Source organism: Protopterus annectens, chromosome 1.part0 (genome assembly GCF_019279795.1).
Source record: "Protopterus annectens isolate FY-2018-M chromosome 1.part0, PAN1.0, whole genome shotgun sequence".
Lineage (NCBI taxonomy): Eukaryota > Metazoa > Chordata > Ceratodontiformes > Protopteridae > Protopterus > Protopterus annectens.
The window spans coordinates 496,563,866-496,580,177 of record NC_056725.1 but is presented as its reverse complement, the minus strand read 5'-3'; the positions used below and the strand labels follow the sequence as shown (position 1 = coordinate 496,580,177).

Here is a 16,312-nt window from a genome sequence, read left to right as displayed (position 1 = left end):
TTATACTAATGGAAAAAGTCCAGGCGACCGGACCTTTTTCCATTAGTATGTAGTATGGTCAGCGTGCCCGTTGTAAATCAAGCAATCAGTGTGCACATTTTGGAATATTAATGGGGGGGGGGGGTCATTGTATAATTAGTAATTAATAGTGTAAAGAATATTTAAAAGAAAAATAAGCATATCAGAATGGCATTACATTAGAGGACACGAGTATTGACAGAAGAAGAAAGAATGCAAACAGAAAACTGTGGGGTGGAAATATTATTTGGAATATGGGAGAAGATAACGTGTTCAGGAATAGATGTATTAAGTATTTGATATTACGATAGCAGAATTGGGAAGAATAACAGTGATGTATTTTGAGGAGGAAAAAAGATATGTACGTAATTATAGCAATGTATGCATATATTACAAAGGAGAAGAGATAATTAAATTCTAAATGACATAGGAGTAAATATAGAGTAAATATAGAAATAATATTAGTAGGGGACTTTAATTGTGATTTGAGGAAGAGGGATATGATGTTTGTATATGAGATAATAAAACGTGGAAAGTTTTCAATCTATATGGGATGACAAACATTGGACTTGTAAAAAAAATGTGATATAAAAACGAAAATTTATTCTTTAATATGACAGTTTAAAAATTGGAAAGAATAAAGGTAACTGGTTTCTCTGATCATTTAGCTATGTGGGCAGAAGTACAGGAGAAGGAAGGATATATAAAAATAGGTACAGGTATTACAGAGGCTGAGGAAGGCAGAAAAGAGCCGAATAAATTATGGAAAGATTATATAGATTCTTTTTTATGAAAACTAGAGTTGGTGGATAAGTTTCAAGGAAAAATCTTTTGGAATGACTGTGAGAATGATAGAGAAACTAAAATATAGACAATTGAGTCAGGATGTATTTAAAGAAGTGCTGAGAAATAAGGCAGTTTTTATGAACGGGAGAAGAAAATATATGAAATGAATCGGGAAAATATTATATAAACAAAGGTATTTCTTTCAAGGAAAAAGGGAAGAAGTAGCTCTGTAAGTAGTTAGAGACCGAGTGTAATAAGGAAATTGAAGAACAAAGAGAGTGACTATGCAACATAAAATACTTGTACTAAGGAAACATGTAAAGAAAGAAAATATATATGTGTGTGTGTATATGTGTGTGTGTGTGTGTGTGTGTGTGTGTGTGTGTGTGTATGTATGTATGTATATATATATATATATATATATATATATATATATATATACATACACATTCTGTTTTTGTGTGTAATATATAATATATGTGTGTGTGTGTGTGTGTATATATATATATATATATATATATATATATATATATATATATATATATATATATATATATAGATATACACACACATGCACATTCTGTTTTTGTTTTTTTTTTTTTACAAAAGATGGACACAAATGTAAAGTTTAAAAAATTGAGAAAGGAGGATTATAAAGAATTTGGAAGAAATATACGTATAGAAAATGTAATGGAATTTTTAAAAGAACTTAACATGGAGAAATCTATGGGAATGGACGACATTGAATATTCTGTGTATAATAAATAACATGGAAGAATGGCACAAAGTGTATTTTGTGGAGGCATTAAATGAATGCTTAGAGACAAGAGGTGGTAGAAAAAGTAATAATGTACTGGGATTATGAAATTTATGTGAAAAAAATAGGCAAAAAAGATGATATAAGACATTGGAGACAAATAGTGTTGAATAACATTTGGAGCTTGTAGTACAGTTAATCTTTTGGCCAGAGAGGCTTAGCTATTGCTTTATGGGAGGGAGTTTGTTTGTCTGATCTGGCTAGAGTTACTGTTACAGGGCTCTGTTTAAGGTGTTTTTTGATTGGATAATGTTGAACTTTGGTTCCTGTTTCTCTGCTTTAAATAGCCAGTGTTTAAACCAGTTTGTGCTTGTTTGCTCAAAGCTGCAATGAATTAAGCCTTCTGCCTTGCTCTGCTGTTTTCCAGAAACCTACTGTGAGAATAGAAAAGATAAGTGCTTATTTTCAACTGTTTGTTTTTGTTTTCTGCACTTCTGATTAACTAAAACAATATTTTTTGCATATCCGTTTACACTGTGTGCAACTGTCTTAGGCTTAGTGAATTGAATCTTTACTTCTCTTCTGATCTTGTAACCCAACCACCTGCCCAACTGTTGTTGTGGTCTTAAAGCTTAGTAGCTTTTCAGTTGCTCACCTCTACTATAAATTTGATACTGGATACTACTCCCAGTTCCATTGCATCAGCTCATTCTACTGAGTACAGTGTGATCATTCGTGAAGGCCCATCCCTTTAGCTTCTTAACCTTGAATTATCTTCCGTCTCCTCACTTTCTACTTAAAAAGAAAAAGAATTATTGTACATCTCTCCTACTTTTATTTTGCTGCTTGTGCTTAGGTGTTCAACTGCATTTGTTACTGCTTGTCAGTAGCCTGATTAGGTTGATGACATTATTCTACTGAATTGCTGTTTTTTTACTGTTGTGATTGTGAGGTAATTTATCATATTTTAGACTGTTGTAAAGCAATTTACTGATTAGATGTATTTCATTGCTGTTTACTACAATTCATTACTGTTTAACTGCATTTTACTACATTTCAGTGCTATTTAACTGTACTTTTCATACTATGAGTTCTGTTTTTGTCTGTAAGTGGTTAAGCCTGTGTTTTTTTGTGGGTTTTACTGTGTTCTTACACTTAAAATTGAGTAGCACAGTCTGGATACAAGGTTTGCTGCATCCAGAGCTGTTTGTTTTTGCCTTCTGTATTTCTGGCAGCCATTTCGTGTTGGTAGTGGCCTATCTCCTCTGCTAGTGAGTGTAGCAGGGCTGCCTGGACCTTGTCTGGCACAAGTTGGTAAAGAAAGCTGAGACTATCAGGTTGATTTCTGTGTTACTAGAATCTTCTATTTTTTTGTGGTATTTAAACACCGCGTTTTGAGCTGGTTTGGTCTTGGTTGCATATCACACACTGCAGCTGCACTGTTTTTAACCCATTGTGAGGTATTTCAGCTACATATTTTCCCTTATTAGCACTTGTGTGACCACCTGGTAATACTCCTCTTAGACCTTCCACCCCTTCCCCTCTTGGCTCTCTCTGGCCTCATTCTTTCTCTCAGATTCTGACAAATATGGATGGACATTTTCCTCACGATTCTCCTGACAGTCTGGTTGATATGAGCATCCTGAGACAGTGTAGCAATTGCCTCATGTACACGGGGCAACCCTCTACTACGACCACCTTGGAACACAATTTATGAGAGCTGCAATTACATTAAGAACCTAGAGTCTATGCTGTCTCCCTCACAATCCAGTATATCTGGCACTGAGAAGGTTGTCAACACCAACACCACCCACATCTACACAACACACACCCACATATACAGAGGTCCTCAACAAAAATATACCCAAACAAAAGAGATCTCCGAGGCAAAATCACACGTGAACTCCACTGCCTACCACACCACACACCGCATATAGTCCACACTCCTGTATCTCACAGCCACTAAGGTCTAAACATAAGTCCAACATATTAGTCATAGGAGACTCCATTGTAAAACACACAGATGTGCCCCTCACCAGGCTGGATGAAGAGAAAGCCACTGTTAGTTGTTTCTGTCAGGTGCCAGAATCCGCCATATCACCCATGCACTCCAGTCTCTCAACAACCGGTACTGTTATGACTCTGTCATAGTCCATGTTTGTGTGAATGACTTGAGACGTACCTCCCTGGACTATATGAAGAAAGAGATGATTGAGCTTGCTGAATATCTGTTCCAGGCAGGTAATGTTCCTAACCTTAAGCAGCATTCTACCATCACCCAGCATGATTCCTCAATACAAACAGAAGATGATTGACTTTAACAATTGGCTTAGTTTCTGGTGTCATTCCAAGGGGATCCAGTACCTGACAGCCTGGAAAGACATGATTGACAGACCACAATGCTTTGCTACAGATGGCCTGCATCCGTCTCCCTTGGGCTTCTGGCAAAGGCTCTTGCTTCCCACATAGTGTTTTTTTAGGCAATGCTATGAGGTCAAAACTACCAACATGAAAATTTCATCAAAACAAATTAAAAGGTCATGCTGCTAAACACTAGGAGTCTAAAACATGAAACTGCACTTATTGCAAGCATTCTTAACCCTGGAAGATGCTGAAATATGTGTCAGAGAAACCTGGTTCAAAGCTACTGATAGGATGAGTAACCTGGTACGGCTATCATACATTCAGACCACAAACTGTGGGCAGCAAAGCAAAAGCAGGTGAATTTGCAGTATATATTAGACATGCACACTTCCAGGCTGGTCAAACAGTATGACACACAGGAGATACTCCAGGTGCAATTAACTGTTGACAAGATCCCTTTTCAAATCATAGCAAGCTACAGGCCCCCAACATTGACTGAAGATGCCAACTTGCTCACTCTACCTATGTGGACCCCTTCAAATCTGTCAAGATTCAACCATTTACCTTGATCCTGGGTGACTAACAATCCAGCCATAGATTGGAAGAACTACTCATGCCAAAACACAAATGCCCAGAGATTCCTTGATTTTTTTTCAATGCAAATGCCTTGGACTTGGTATTCACCAACATGAATAACCACTGTAGCATCCCTACAGTGTCATTCTCCCTGGTAAGATCCTACCACAAAGCGGTCACTTTCGAAGTCACTATCCTCCCCCAAACCCCCGGCATCTCTCCAGCTAGGGTCAAACAAAAAGAAATTCTTCAAAGCTGATTACACCCTCCTGAGGGAAGCTATAAACAGCTTTACAGCCCCCTCTCCCTCCATAAGAACTAGCAGATATATCCAAAGTACAATATGAGCATTTATATAGCTGCAGGGAATTGGGAATACCTGACAGGACAAAATCCTCCTCCTCGGGGAAGAGTAGACCCATCTGGTGGACATCTGGAATAAATAAACTGTATAATAAAAGAAAATGTTGCTTCCAAATTAGGCACTTGCTCCTCCTTGGTCCTGGACAGCAATTGCTCCTTGGCCTGAACAAGCAAATAAGAGCACTAGTGAAATCCTCCAAAGCAAACTTCGAGTCCACACTGGAAACATCTACTGAAGACAGTCATAAAACCTTCTTCACATATGTCCACAGTCTCAAAGGAAGCACTCAGATCTGCTCAGAACTGGTGGTTAAGGACACCACATACACAAATGCCGTAGATATAGCCAACCTGCTGGCAGGTTCAGTGAAAACTTCACCCCATGTCCACCCATCAGTAAATCAGGACATCCCCAGCACCTGCCTCCCTCCCCTTATCTCTGTGGAGCAAGTCATCACTGCCCTCACAAAGGCAAAAAATACAGCCTCCATGGGTCCCGATAACATCCCAGGCTGCATCCTGCATGAACTCCGGCAGGAACTTGCAGCATCATTATGCACCTGATTCAACCAAACCCTGAGTACCGGCTTTGTCCCAGCCGAGTGGAGGACAGCCACTGTCCTCCCTTTGCACAAAGGTAGAGCGTCCACCGATCTAGGAAACTTAAACCCATCAGTCTAACTAGACTGCTCTGCAAGGCCATGGAACGGATTATCATAAGCCTCATTAACAAGGACATTGGCAACCACTTGATCCCACACAGTTTTGGTTTCATCAAGGGGTGGTCATACCTATTATGGTTGACTTCTTTGAGACGGTCACCAAAGCAGTGGATGAGGAGAAGATTGTGTACACCACCTACCTTGACCTGGCCAAAGCCTTCGATATGAATTCCCCACAACGGTATAATTAGATATACGGGTTGATACCTAGTTGAGAGAGGTCGTTACAAGATGGGTAGCAAACTGGCTCACTGAGCCCACCTATTCAAAATAGGGAAATCCAGCTCAAGCAGTAGACCTGTAACGAGTGATGTACCCTAGGTTTCGGTCTTCGGGCCTCTATTGTTTTGGGATATACTTTTCTGAGGTGCAGGCTAAAACCAGTGAGCTATCGGTGACCACGTTTGCAGATGACTGCAAACTGCGTTTTGTCAATTCCCCTAGTGATGTGGACATCCTACACGAGGGTCTCACCCAAACAAATGACTGTTGCCATAAATATGGCCTCAAACTGCCAAAAAATGCATCATCTCCTTTTGGGAGAGCGATGACCCCACAAATTCATTAATAACAATGTCCTAAGCATGCAGTTAGTAGAGTCTTGAGGGACTTGGGCACCCAGGTTGATAGCAAACTGACTTGACCACCATTTCCCCTGTTGTACGTAAAGCTTTCTACATGGCCCACCTTGTTAGTAAGGGTCTCTCATCAAGGGGCAAAGAGGTCATAACATCCCTGTATTCTTCCCTTATAAGATCCATTATTGAGTACAGTGCCCGTTTCGGCATGTACCTCCCAAAGCACATGTAGCAACTTGAGAGACCGCAGAAATTTCTCACCAGGAGAATCCAGGGGCTCCAACATCTGCCCTACACAGGCTAAAAGCCCTGTCCCTCTACTCAGTCTCATACAGACCTCCTCAGAAGTGACCTCTGTCGAGAATACAAAGCAATCTCAGACCCTGCCTTGATGGGACTGCTGCATATCCACAAGTCAAGCTCCACTTAAGTAATCCGCATGTGTGACCTCAACCTGGTCTGTGACATCAATAGAATTTGTTGGAGGGACAGATTTGTGTGCCAGAGATTTCCTCCTCCTGTGGAATAGACTCCCTTTCCACGTCAGAGTACCTCAGTAACCCATTTTAAGTACAACCTGGATAACTGGATCTCGAACAGAAAATACACCCCTATATCCCTCCTGGATGGGGGCATTGGGTGCTGACTTGTCAGAACATGGGTTAAATTCCTTAGCTAGGCTTGTAAGGGCCTTGGGGCCAATAGCCTAGTAACTTCCTATATATACACATTAAAAGCTGTGTATGCGAATAATAAGTAAAAGACTAGCAAACAAAGTAGATAAATTGCTTGAATGTACAATCTTTGCTACGAAAGGGAAATGAAGTCAGGACCTGTTATGGATAATGGAAAAAAAAGTAAGAGATGACATTATAAATAAAAAAAGGTGGATATTCTATGGTAGGAGATGTGAGTAAAGTGTTTGATAGAATACAGTATGAATGAATAAGGGATTACAATAATGTGAGAGTAATATTAATGAATGTTTAAGTGAAAAAATAAAAAATAGTGTGTTCAAAGGATGTCCTGCAAGTAGCATTTTTATTTGCTTTAGTTATGAATGTGGTTGTCGGTAAGAGTGTTAAAGTTGCAGGTTATAAGGTAACGGAAGAAATACAAATTTCAATAATTCTTACATATGCAGGTGATGTAGTGTTAGTTGCTAATAGTAAGGAACGGATGGAAGAAGGAATTAGCTACGTAGCTATTTACTTATAAATAAACCAAGCATCTTTAAAGGCAAAAGCAAAGGGTTGGGATTTACAGGAAATATAGAAGGTATTCAGTTTAATGATGAGGTTATAACTATATTGGGAATAAGGAGAGACAGTGGGAGAAATTCATCCAGAAATTAAGAGATATGTGTATGTTTTGGAAGTCCTATAAATTGTTTTATAAAGAGTGTATTTAATAAATACAGTTCTTTTAGGCAAGTTTGCCTGTTTAGCAAGTGTAAATATGATCCCGTCTAGGTATGAAAAAGAGATCATGTCTATTGTATTTTCCTTTATATGGGGATCTAGGCTAAATCCAGGTAGAAGAGGGATTCTGTATGTTAAAGAGGAGGAAGGGAAATTATGGTTAGTTAATCAGATTGTTTATGCAGCTTTTTTGAATCTTTATAGAGCATTGGTGGGATTAAAAATAGGAATTTGAAAGTAAATTTTTTTGGAAAGGATAGGGAAAAGACGGAAAATCATGTGAATGAAGATATAAAAAAAAGAGTACAATAAAGGAATTCTTTTATTGGACATAACGTGGAAAAATAGGAAAGAACGGTATTTGAATATAATGTTTGAACATTTTATTATGTTTTCTCATGGAAGCATTTAAAGAATGAAAAAATAAATGCTATTACAATATGTGAAAAACTGAGGGGCTGCCAGCCTAGCCAGATAGAATTTTGGGTACTTTTCCGTTATCAGGGTAACACTTCAAAATGAGAGCTTGGAATCTTAGTAGGCGCTCACACTGATCTCACAGCTGCTACTGAAGTGGGCCATATACACACTTACTTTCCTGTCAGTGATTATTAAATTTCATGCATAATGGGAAAAGTACCCAAAAAACACAACATCGCTGGTTGAACTGATGAGTATATAGACTGACCGTATTCCATTTACATGCTTGTGACGCTGTTATCCGTAGTAAAATCTTTATGAACTTCAGTGATCCATTGTAAACATCATCCTTCTTTTAGTTATGTGTTTGTGCGGTTCGTTGGTTATAGCTAAAAACTTCCTTTTGGAACAGCCCTTCTGTTTCAAAAACAGGAAAATGGTTTTGAACAGTAGAGTCTGGGCATTGACCCACAGACGTTATAATGAGGTGCAGTATTCCAGTTGTAGGTATTACTTCACCTCAAACTTACTGTAATCTACTGGGAAAATTATTTTATCAAGGCTACCTTAGTTTGGCAGCATTTACCACCACCGATATGACTACGGAGGCTTTTCAAGCTTCTGTTTGCAGCTCAAATGCAGTGTCTGAAATGCAATCCACGCTTGTATTAATAAACTGTGATCCCACTTCAATGGTCTAATTCTGTGTTCCAAACTGACATACACAAACTATTCACACGAATGCCGACTGGTTGTATTTAGGCTGCAATTTTGCTGCTGTGACAGAATACATTTAATTAAAGCAAGGAAATAAGTAGTGATTTCACGAAGTACTAAATGCCTTTTAGAAAAGCCGGAACTTTTCCGAAGTTGGGCCGATAATGGAAAGCGCTTATTAGAAGTGTTGCCCCGATAATGGAAAAGTACTGAATTTTGTAAATAGAATTATGTCATTGTAAATATTAATATAATCCACAGGCTTGTTTTACAGATGTAGAGAGAACTGTATGTTATGATTAAACTATATGTTGTACTGAGCTTCAAAAATGTAACCATAGTGCACCCTGCTGGAAGAAGGTTGTTAAGTAAAGAATTTTGCAACTGTGATTCATCTCAAGTTCAGAGACGGGATGTTTGGGCTAGGAAATTCTTTCTATTGTTTTAAGACAGATAATTGCTAGATTTTAGATGTAAAGTGTCCTTTATTGCTGTGGTTTCCTGGCAGGTGCAAGATTGCAAAGATATGTTGAGTTCTGTGAGCCTAGGAAATTTCAGCAGAGGTGTCAAGAATGATGTAATCTGAAATGACTCAGCAGTACTTATCAATTTAAGGGCTATCTCAGAAAGAGTAGCATTTTGTATCTTGTCTTGGATTTAGTAAGAACCTCCACTCTCCAGCACTTGCTTGCTCTGTGTGTAAATAGTATTTAGAACAGTGATTTCTCTTGGAGATGGATAGGAATTAGTCTAGCTGTTTTCTAAATTTGTCAGACTACCCCACAATATTGTTTTAAAGTAGTTCTTATGATTTTTGAACTCTGTAATGTCATTGTGTTGAAGTAATAAGTATTGTCTTTTGTTTTTATTATTTATTAAATATTTTTAAACCTTTTAACTGTGGTTGTTTTGTGTAGAGATTATTTAAGTTGTAGAGTACTTGCATGTATTTGGTGATGCTGTATAAGCCATTCCAAGAGCCTTTAGCCCTGGGTCACACTTACTATTTGGATGACAGTAATATTACACAGTGGAATTGGACACCCTTTGGTAAGGGCCTTTATAGTAGCTGATAAGACTAGTTGGTGGCAGTGGATTACTAACGTGTAGCCTAGGGTGGGGGGGCATAGCTAGTGGACCTGTGCCATCCTTCCCCAGGAGTGTCTGTGTTGTATATAACTCGACTCATATCTCAGTGTGTGTGTATCAGCTACTTGGGCAGAGACTCCAAGCACTGGTTGGACAGAGAGGGTACTGGAGGTTTTGGCTTGACTACTCTGCTGATATCTAAACCCTATAGCTATGCTAGTGGGGAGTCTTATTGGGGATCTGGAGAGAAAGAGAGAAACCAGCCCCAGACTGTTATCTCTGTGTGCTCTTAAGGGAAATTGTACTTTACTGTGTGTGTACTTGTGTGGACACTCCTCACTGGTGCTAGTGGTGAGGATTGGGGCTCCTTTATTACTGGGCCAGTGCACGGGCGTCACACAATAAGATTTGCATGTTGTAAGAAAATACATGAATCTAAGACTTTCTGTAGAGATTGACTGACTGTAGGTAAAGTGGCTGCTAAAGCTAACATGCCCTGTTAAAATTACAAGAAAGTGTGTGTAATTGCTTTGGGGAGGTAGAAAACATGGGACGTGTTTTTGAAGTATTCGAGTGAAGAAGTTATGGGGAAAATATGTGAAAGTAAGATGTTGAAAGGTTTTGAAAAGGTTAAGACACATTGTTTGAATATCGGTATAATGGTAACTTAAAATGAGAAGAGGTTATGAAAATTAATAAATTATTCTGTATCTTATGGACAATATGGAATGAGAGACTCATTGAAGTGAATTTTAATGGAAAATGGGTATTATCTTAGATTTTGAAGACTGCACATTTCTGGCTCTGGAAAAAGGGTGGGGGGATGATTAAAGCATATAGGAGGATTGTACTGTATAAAGCGTAAATAATTAAAAACATTTTATATTGTGATAAAAAATGTATATAAACTGTGATAATCAAAGTTTAAATAGGGGGTATTTACTTTTCTGTGACAGAAATTTCACTATTAGGTATATGATTTGGGCATAAGAAGAAGGTAGAGGAACAGTTGAAAAAATTGAAAGATATTGCAAATGTATTTGTTTATCTTTTAGGAAGAGGGTATACTTCCTAATATTCTGGAATGAGTATTTGGTTGGGACATTTATTTTCGTGTTAAAGAAAAGGATTTGGTGTATATAATCCTCCCTCTCTCTTTTTTGTTTGGGGTGGGGGGTTATATAAAGTTCCAAGCCAAAGGGAAATTGTATATATTAATAAGGAAAACGAGATCTAGGGTTATCTGGAATGAGTATTTGTTTGGGACATTTATTTTTGTATTAAAGAAAGGGCTTTGGTGTATATAATCCTCTTTTTTTTTTTGGGGGGGGGGGGGTTATATGAAGTGCCAAGCCAAAGGGAAATTTTATATATTAATAAGGAAAAATGAGATCTAGGGTTAACTGAATTGTGCATACGTTACCATTAAATTTTACTTAGGATTCTAGAAAGGATGGGTGAACATTCTCTGAATGTATTAGTAAAACATGTGCATGGAAAATATAAATTTGAGAGAAACTGAAGGAAGTTAATTCAATGGCCAAAATAAATTTAATGTGTTGATTATATGAATGTCTGAATAAGATTTTACTATGGGAAGTAAATTACAGGAATGGGTGTAAAGCAAAAAAATTGTATTAAAGCATAATAAATGCATTTTTATCATGGAAAGAACTGAGTGAAGACCTTGCAAGGGCAGGTCTTACAGTGTCTGGATTTTTTTTTTTTTTTTTTTTTGTGTGGAGACTGAACTTTGATAAGTTTCAAGTTGAAGGACATATTGCATATAAAGTTATGATAAAAAGTGTTGTGCATGTAAGAAGTTAGAAACTTCAGAACACATGTATTTTGAGGTGTGAAAGGGTAAAGAAGATATGGGAATTGTTTTTTGAAAAAAATATTCTGAATATTTGTGAAGTAAATATGGATATGATATTAGATGGAGAGGTGAAGGAAAAACTTAAACACAAAAAGCGCACAAAACAACTCGGAACCAACAACAGTTGCACTAGTAGGAAGGGCAGCCTCGGGTTCTTGTGAAGAACTAGTCAGCGTAATGGCACTAATACCACAGTAGTTTTAAAATTTTAGAATTCACTCAGTCCAACGCCACATACCCTTAAAAGTTTATTGTACAACACTTTGTACTGACCAGTTCTTGACACGACCCGTGATTGTCCTTCCTACTAGTGCTATGGGAAAACATATTGAAGAAATGAATATAAGGATATTCAGAGTTTTATAGGAATTGTGGAAAGCCAGAACAGAGGAAATGTTAATTAAAAGAAAATGTTCCTGATGTTTATAAGTTCAATTAAATGTTATGAAAAAAGGAATGGTGGTTAAAGTATAGACATTATAACATGTAAAAATTATAGACATTAAAAAAAAAAAAGGTAAGCATCTTAAGTATCATGAATCGCGATTTAACCACACCCCTAACAGCACTGTTCAACCTCAGCCTCCATACAGGTTTTGTACCTAGGGACTTGAGAACGGCTACAGTCATTCTCTTTCATAAGTGAGAACCTTCCACAGACCCATGCAATTCCAGACCTATAAGTTGGAGCAGCCTCATGAAAAGGCTTATCATGGAACTAATCTTTAAGGATGTTGAGAAGGATCCAGTGTTTGGAATCTCCCTGTTTGGATTCGTCAAGGGCAAGTCATGCTTACTGAACCTGGTGGATGTTTTCAAAAAGGTCACCAAAGCAAATGATGAAGGCAAAACAGTATGTACCTCAACCTGACCAAAATGTTTGACACAGTCTCCCAATCAAGCATAGTAGAAAAGATAAATAAGCAGGGAATACGCCCCTGTGTCACCCACTAGATGGCCAGCTGGCTCATAGATGGGATGCAGGAAGTCAAAATAGGGGAAGTTCCCTAGGTTTCTCTGCTGGGACCTCTCCTGTTTTGGCATTTACTTTTCTGAAGTAAAAGGCAGTATCAAAGAGCTCTAGCTGATTTAAGTTTGCAGATGACAGCAAGATTATAGCAGTCGTTGAATCCTGCAGGATGGTTTGTCCCAAGTAAATAACTGGTGCTAAAGCCATGGACTGAAACTTAATGATAAAAATGCATTATTGTATCCTTTGGAAAGTCATTTTCTTTGGGGAACTACCACATTGACAATACACCCCTAAGCCTTGAACCAGTTGTTTGGGAACTTATGTGGACAGTGACTAAACTTTGACCAACATGTGTCCATTGTAAGAAAGTCCTTCTGTATTGCACAGCTTGTAAACATCTATGTAGATGTCATGTTCCCCTTTACTCATAGGTGGTTACTAGGCTAACAATCCCAAGGGCCTTTATAAGTCAAGCCGTGTTACCCAAATGTGACTCTTTTTTTTATATTTTAGACATTCAGGGCCGGTGTCAGTAGATGTCAATCTGGAGGCCGCCTAGGCACTGTGTATCACCCTATCGCTGATACCCCTCCTAAGCAACCTTTTAGTTCATGCTGCAAACCAACAGACCTGTAGCTACAATGCTCTTAATTACAACAGACCTGTGTACCACACTATGTTGGCCCATCTCACAAAGGGACATTTACAGTTACTGGAATTTAGTTGCACCAATGATACATTGCAGGAACTCTATGTACAGGTTTGGAGTTAGGTGAAATGGCACCCTAGGCCTACTGTTTCAGCCCCCCAACACTCACACAAACACACTTGCTGTACCCTACAATCTTCCCTCGATTGACCCCCCACCCCGCCCATCTTGGGCTTCCCATGCTATGCACATTATTTTCTCAAATGTTGCTGTACTTAGCTTTTTCAAGAAGCCATATCTTCCTATCTGCTTTTAAATGCATTTTAAAGTTTTTTTTTTCTTTTTATGCAACGTTTTCATCCAGTGATGGCTTGAACAGAAATTTAGATTAAGGAAAGAAATTGTGTTGCTGTTCAACTTCAGTTTTCTTGCATCCTTTCAACACACCTTTCCTGTCCAAGTAAGCACAGTAATAACCATTTAGGAAATAACTCCGTTAAGCCAGAGCGACCAGAAGCCATTGGGTTATGCATGTTCTGAAATACATATCGAACATTTCCCCAACTTTTTAATCCAGGTTGTACCAAAGGCTTAATGTTCAAAGATGACAAAATAGTAACTCGCAATAAACTAACAAGCCAGTTGTTGTCAGGATACACAGGTCCTATCTTGGAACTGTCTTCCTCCCTAACACCCCAAAAAAGACTGCCTATGCATCCCTCTGGTATTAGACTGGGATGAAAGCAGAGGTTCACATTTCTAGAGTCCTGTATTTCAAGTGACTGGTGACATACATAAACATAGTATGCCTCCATTCCTCAACCCAAACTGTCAGAGGCAGCTACCTGCATACATGCCTGAAGTGTGATTGTGAGGAAAGTGAAAAAATAACAACTTTGTTGCTCCTAGACAGTACACTGCCCTTGCACAAACTATAGTAATCTTCTTTGTACACCTCTGAGGTCTGTCAGAAAAGTAAGAAAAGAATGAACACTGTCCTCAGCCCAAACACGAGCTATAATAACCTCATGTGCACACCTCTAAGGTTTGACTGTGATGACAATTAAAGAAGTAATAACCACATAGTCCACCCCCTGCCCACACACACACACACACACACACACACACACACACACACACACACACACACACACACACACGCGCACACACACTAGCATAAGCCATAGCAGTACAAGTTTTGTACTTATTTCAGCAAATAGCAATACACTGTGCAACAGTGGTATTGCCACACCAGATCAGTGACTGCCATTTAGCATTCGTCAAACAGCAGCAGGGGTAAGTCACTTTTATTTACCTTCCCTGATTGATTTTTCTCATAGTTTCACTCTATCCTTTGTAAAAAGTTTGATTTGCTTGCAAATCATTCAGGATTACAGATAGTCAATAAATCAGAGTTTTATACTTATTTGTCCAAAAAATGAAAGCTGATGAAAAAAGTGTTTAATATCTGGAACATGTTCATGATTTTGAGCCTTTATTCTGCTATTATAGGTATTGCAATGAATTCGTCTGCAAAGAAGTTGAAAACTGAAGTAGCTAATGTTCTGCCAGTGTTTATAAAACTCTCTGAAAAAGAACATCCCTGAAGATCAGATGCATCAGCTTTCCTTAAAATCCAAGGTTTGCACTGAGAACAGTCACTCTGGGCTGCTAATCTCTCTAGTGCTTACCTTGCTTAATGTTCATTATCAGCTTTATCCTAATTGGGTCATATCACAGACCTGTTGATGTTCGAGCATAATCAGGAAATTAATACATTTTTGTCCTCATTTTTCCCTAACCAGCAACAGCTTTTGTGGGGCCCCCACACACAGTCAAGGATCACTAAGCCCCCCCCCTTGCAGACACTGGTATTGCAAGTACGTAAAGTTGGCTATGTTGTTAGTTTTTAGTGGAGTGAATATCCACTTGCAGAGTTTAACTAAGCCAGGGGTACTGTGTCAGTGGTAAAGTATTTAATGAAATTGTGAAGCTTGTTGCTTAATAAACACTTGTGTTATCTTTGAATTTTAAAGGAGATACAAATACGAGGTATTACCCTTCTGGTTTATTAAGTACAAGATTGTTGTACTAGCTCTTGTTGGTTTGACAGACCTGTTGCAAAATATCAGGTATATCAGGGTAAGGCATCCTGCTATGATTGGGGCCCCCCAGGAACAGGGGGCTCCCAGCGACGGCAGGGTTTGCTGGTGCCTAAAGCCGGCTATGTAGACATTATTTTATTGAGGGGTGATTTTTGGATATGACATGATATACTGGCTACATCTGTCAATCAGAGACATAGGCTCCATACCAGGGGTGAATTTCAGATTTCCTATCTAGTTGTCCAATTTACACACAAATCGAGTTAGAGAGGGACTTTTTTCACATGGATGGGGAGCCTATTCTAGAGAATGGGAATTATCTGTGGGATACATATCTGCCTCTCCAACATGTCCTATTTTATGTTGCAAGCAAAATGTACATATTTGAATCTAGTAGTTCAGTTGCTGTTTATTCTGCAGTCTGTCAGTAGTCTCTAGGAGAGAGAGGGCTTTGAGGTGATCTGTATAGGATATAGGATATAGTGTTTACACCCTGTATCCTTTTTGTAAGGAACCTTTGTGAACTTTACATTTGCTGCATATGTCTGGTCAGATACATACCCAAGAAGGCATTATACTCTATGATGGGTCTGATGAGGGCCTAGTCCAGTGGTATGATTACTTTCCTGGGCCTAAATGCTGTGCCCTTTATACGTTGAACAGCATAGAAGGGTTTTCTTACTACTTTGGATACATGTTAGTAACCTAACTTTGGACCATTTACAAGATTTCTCAGATTCCTGACTAGTGAGTCAACTTTCTTAGGTTTTTTTTTTTTTTCTTGATGGCATAGTTTCGTGGGATGGCTGACTTCTCAAAAGGTACTATAATGTAATTCTTGGCATTGAGTTTATGTATGCCGTGGCTTTGGTACCAGTCATCTGTCTGTTTTTTG

At 38.5% G+C, this 16,312-nt stretch overlaps 1 protein-coding gene across 4 annotated transcripts in view; it reads left to right on the top strand.

Annotated features, from left to right (window-relative positions):
• Positions 1-16,312, top strand: part of CAPN11 (calpain 11) — a 1,381,576-nt gene that overhangs the window by 17,675 nt on the left and 1,347,589 nt on the right. The gene's annotated exons all lie outside the window — the stretch shown is intronic.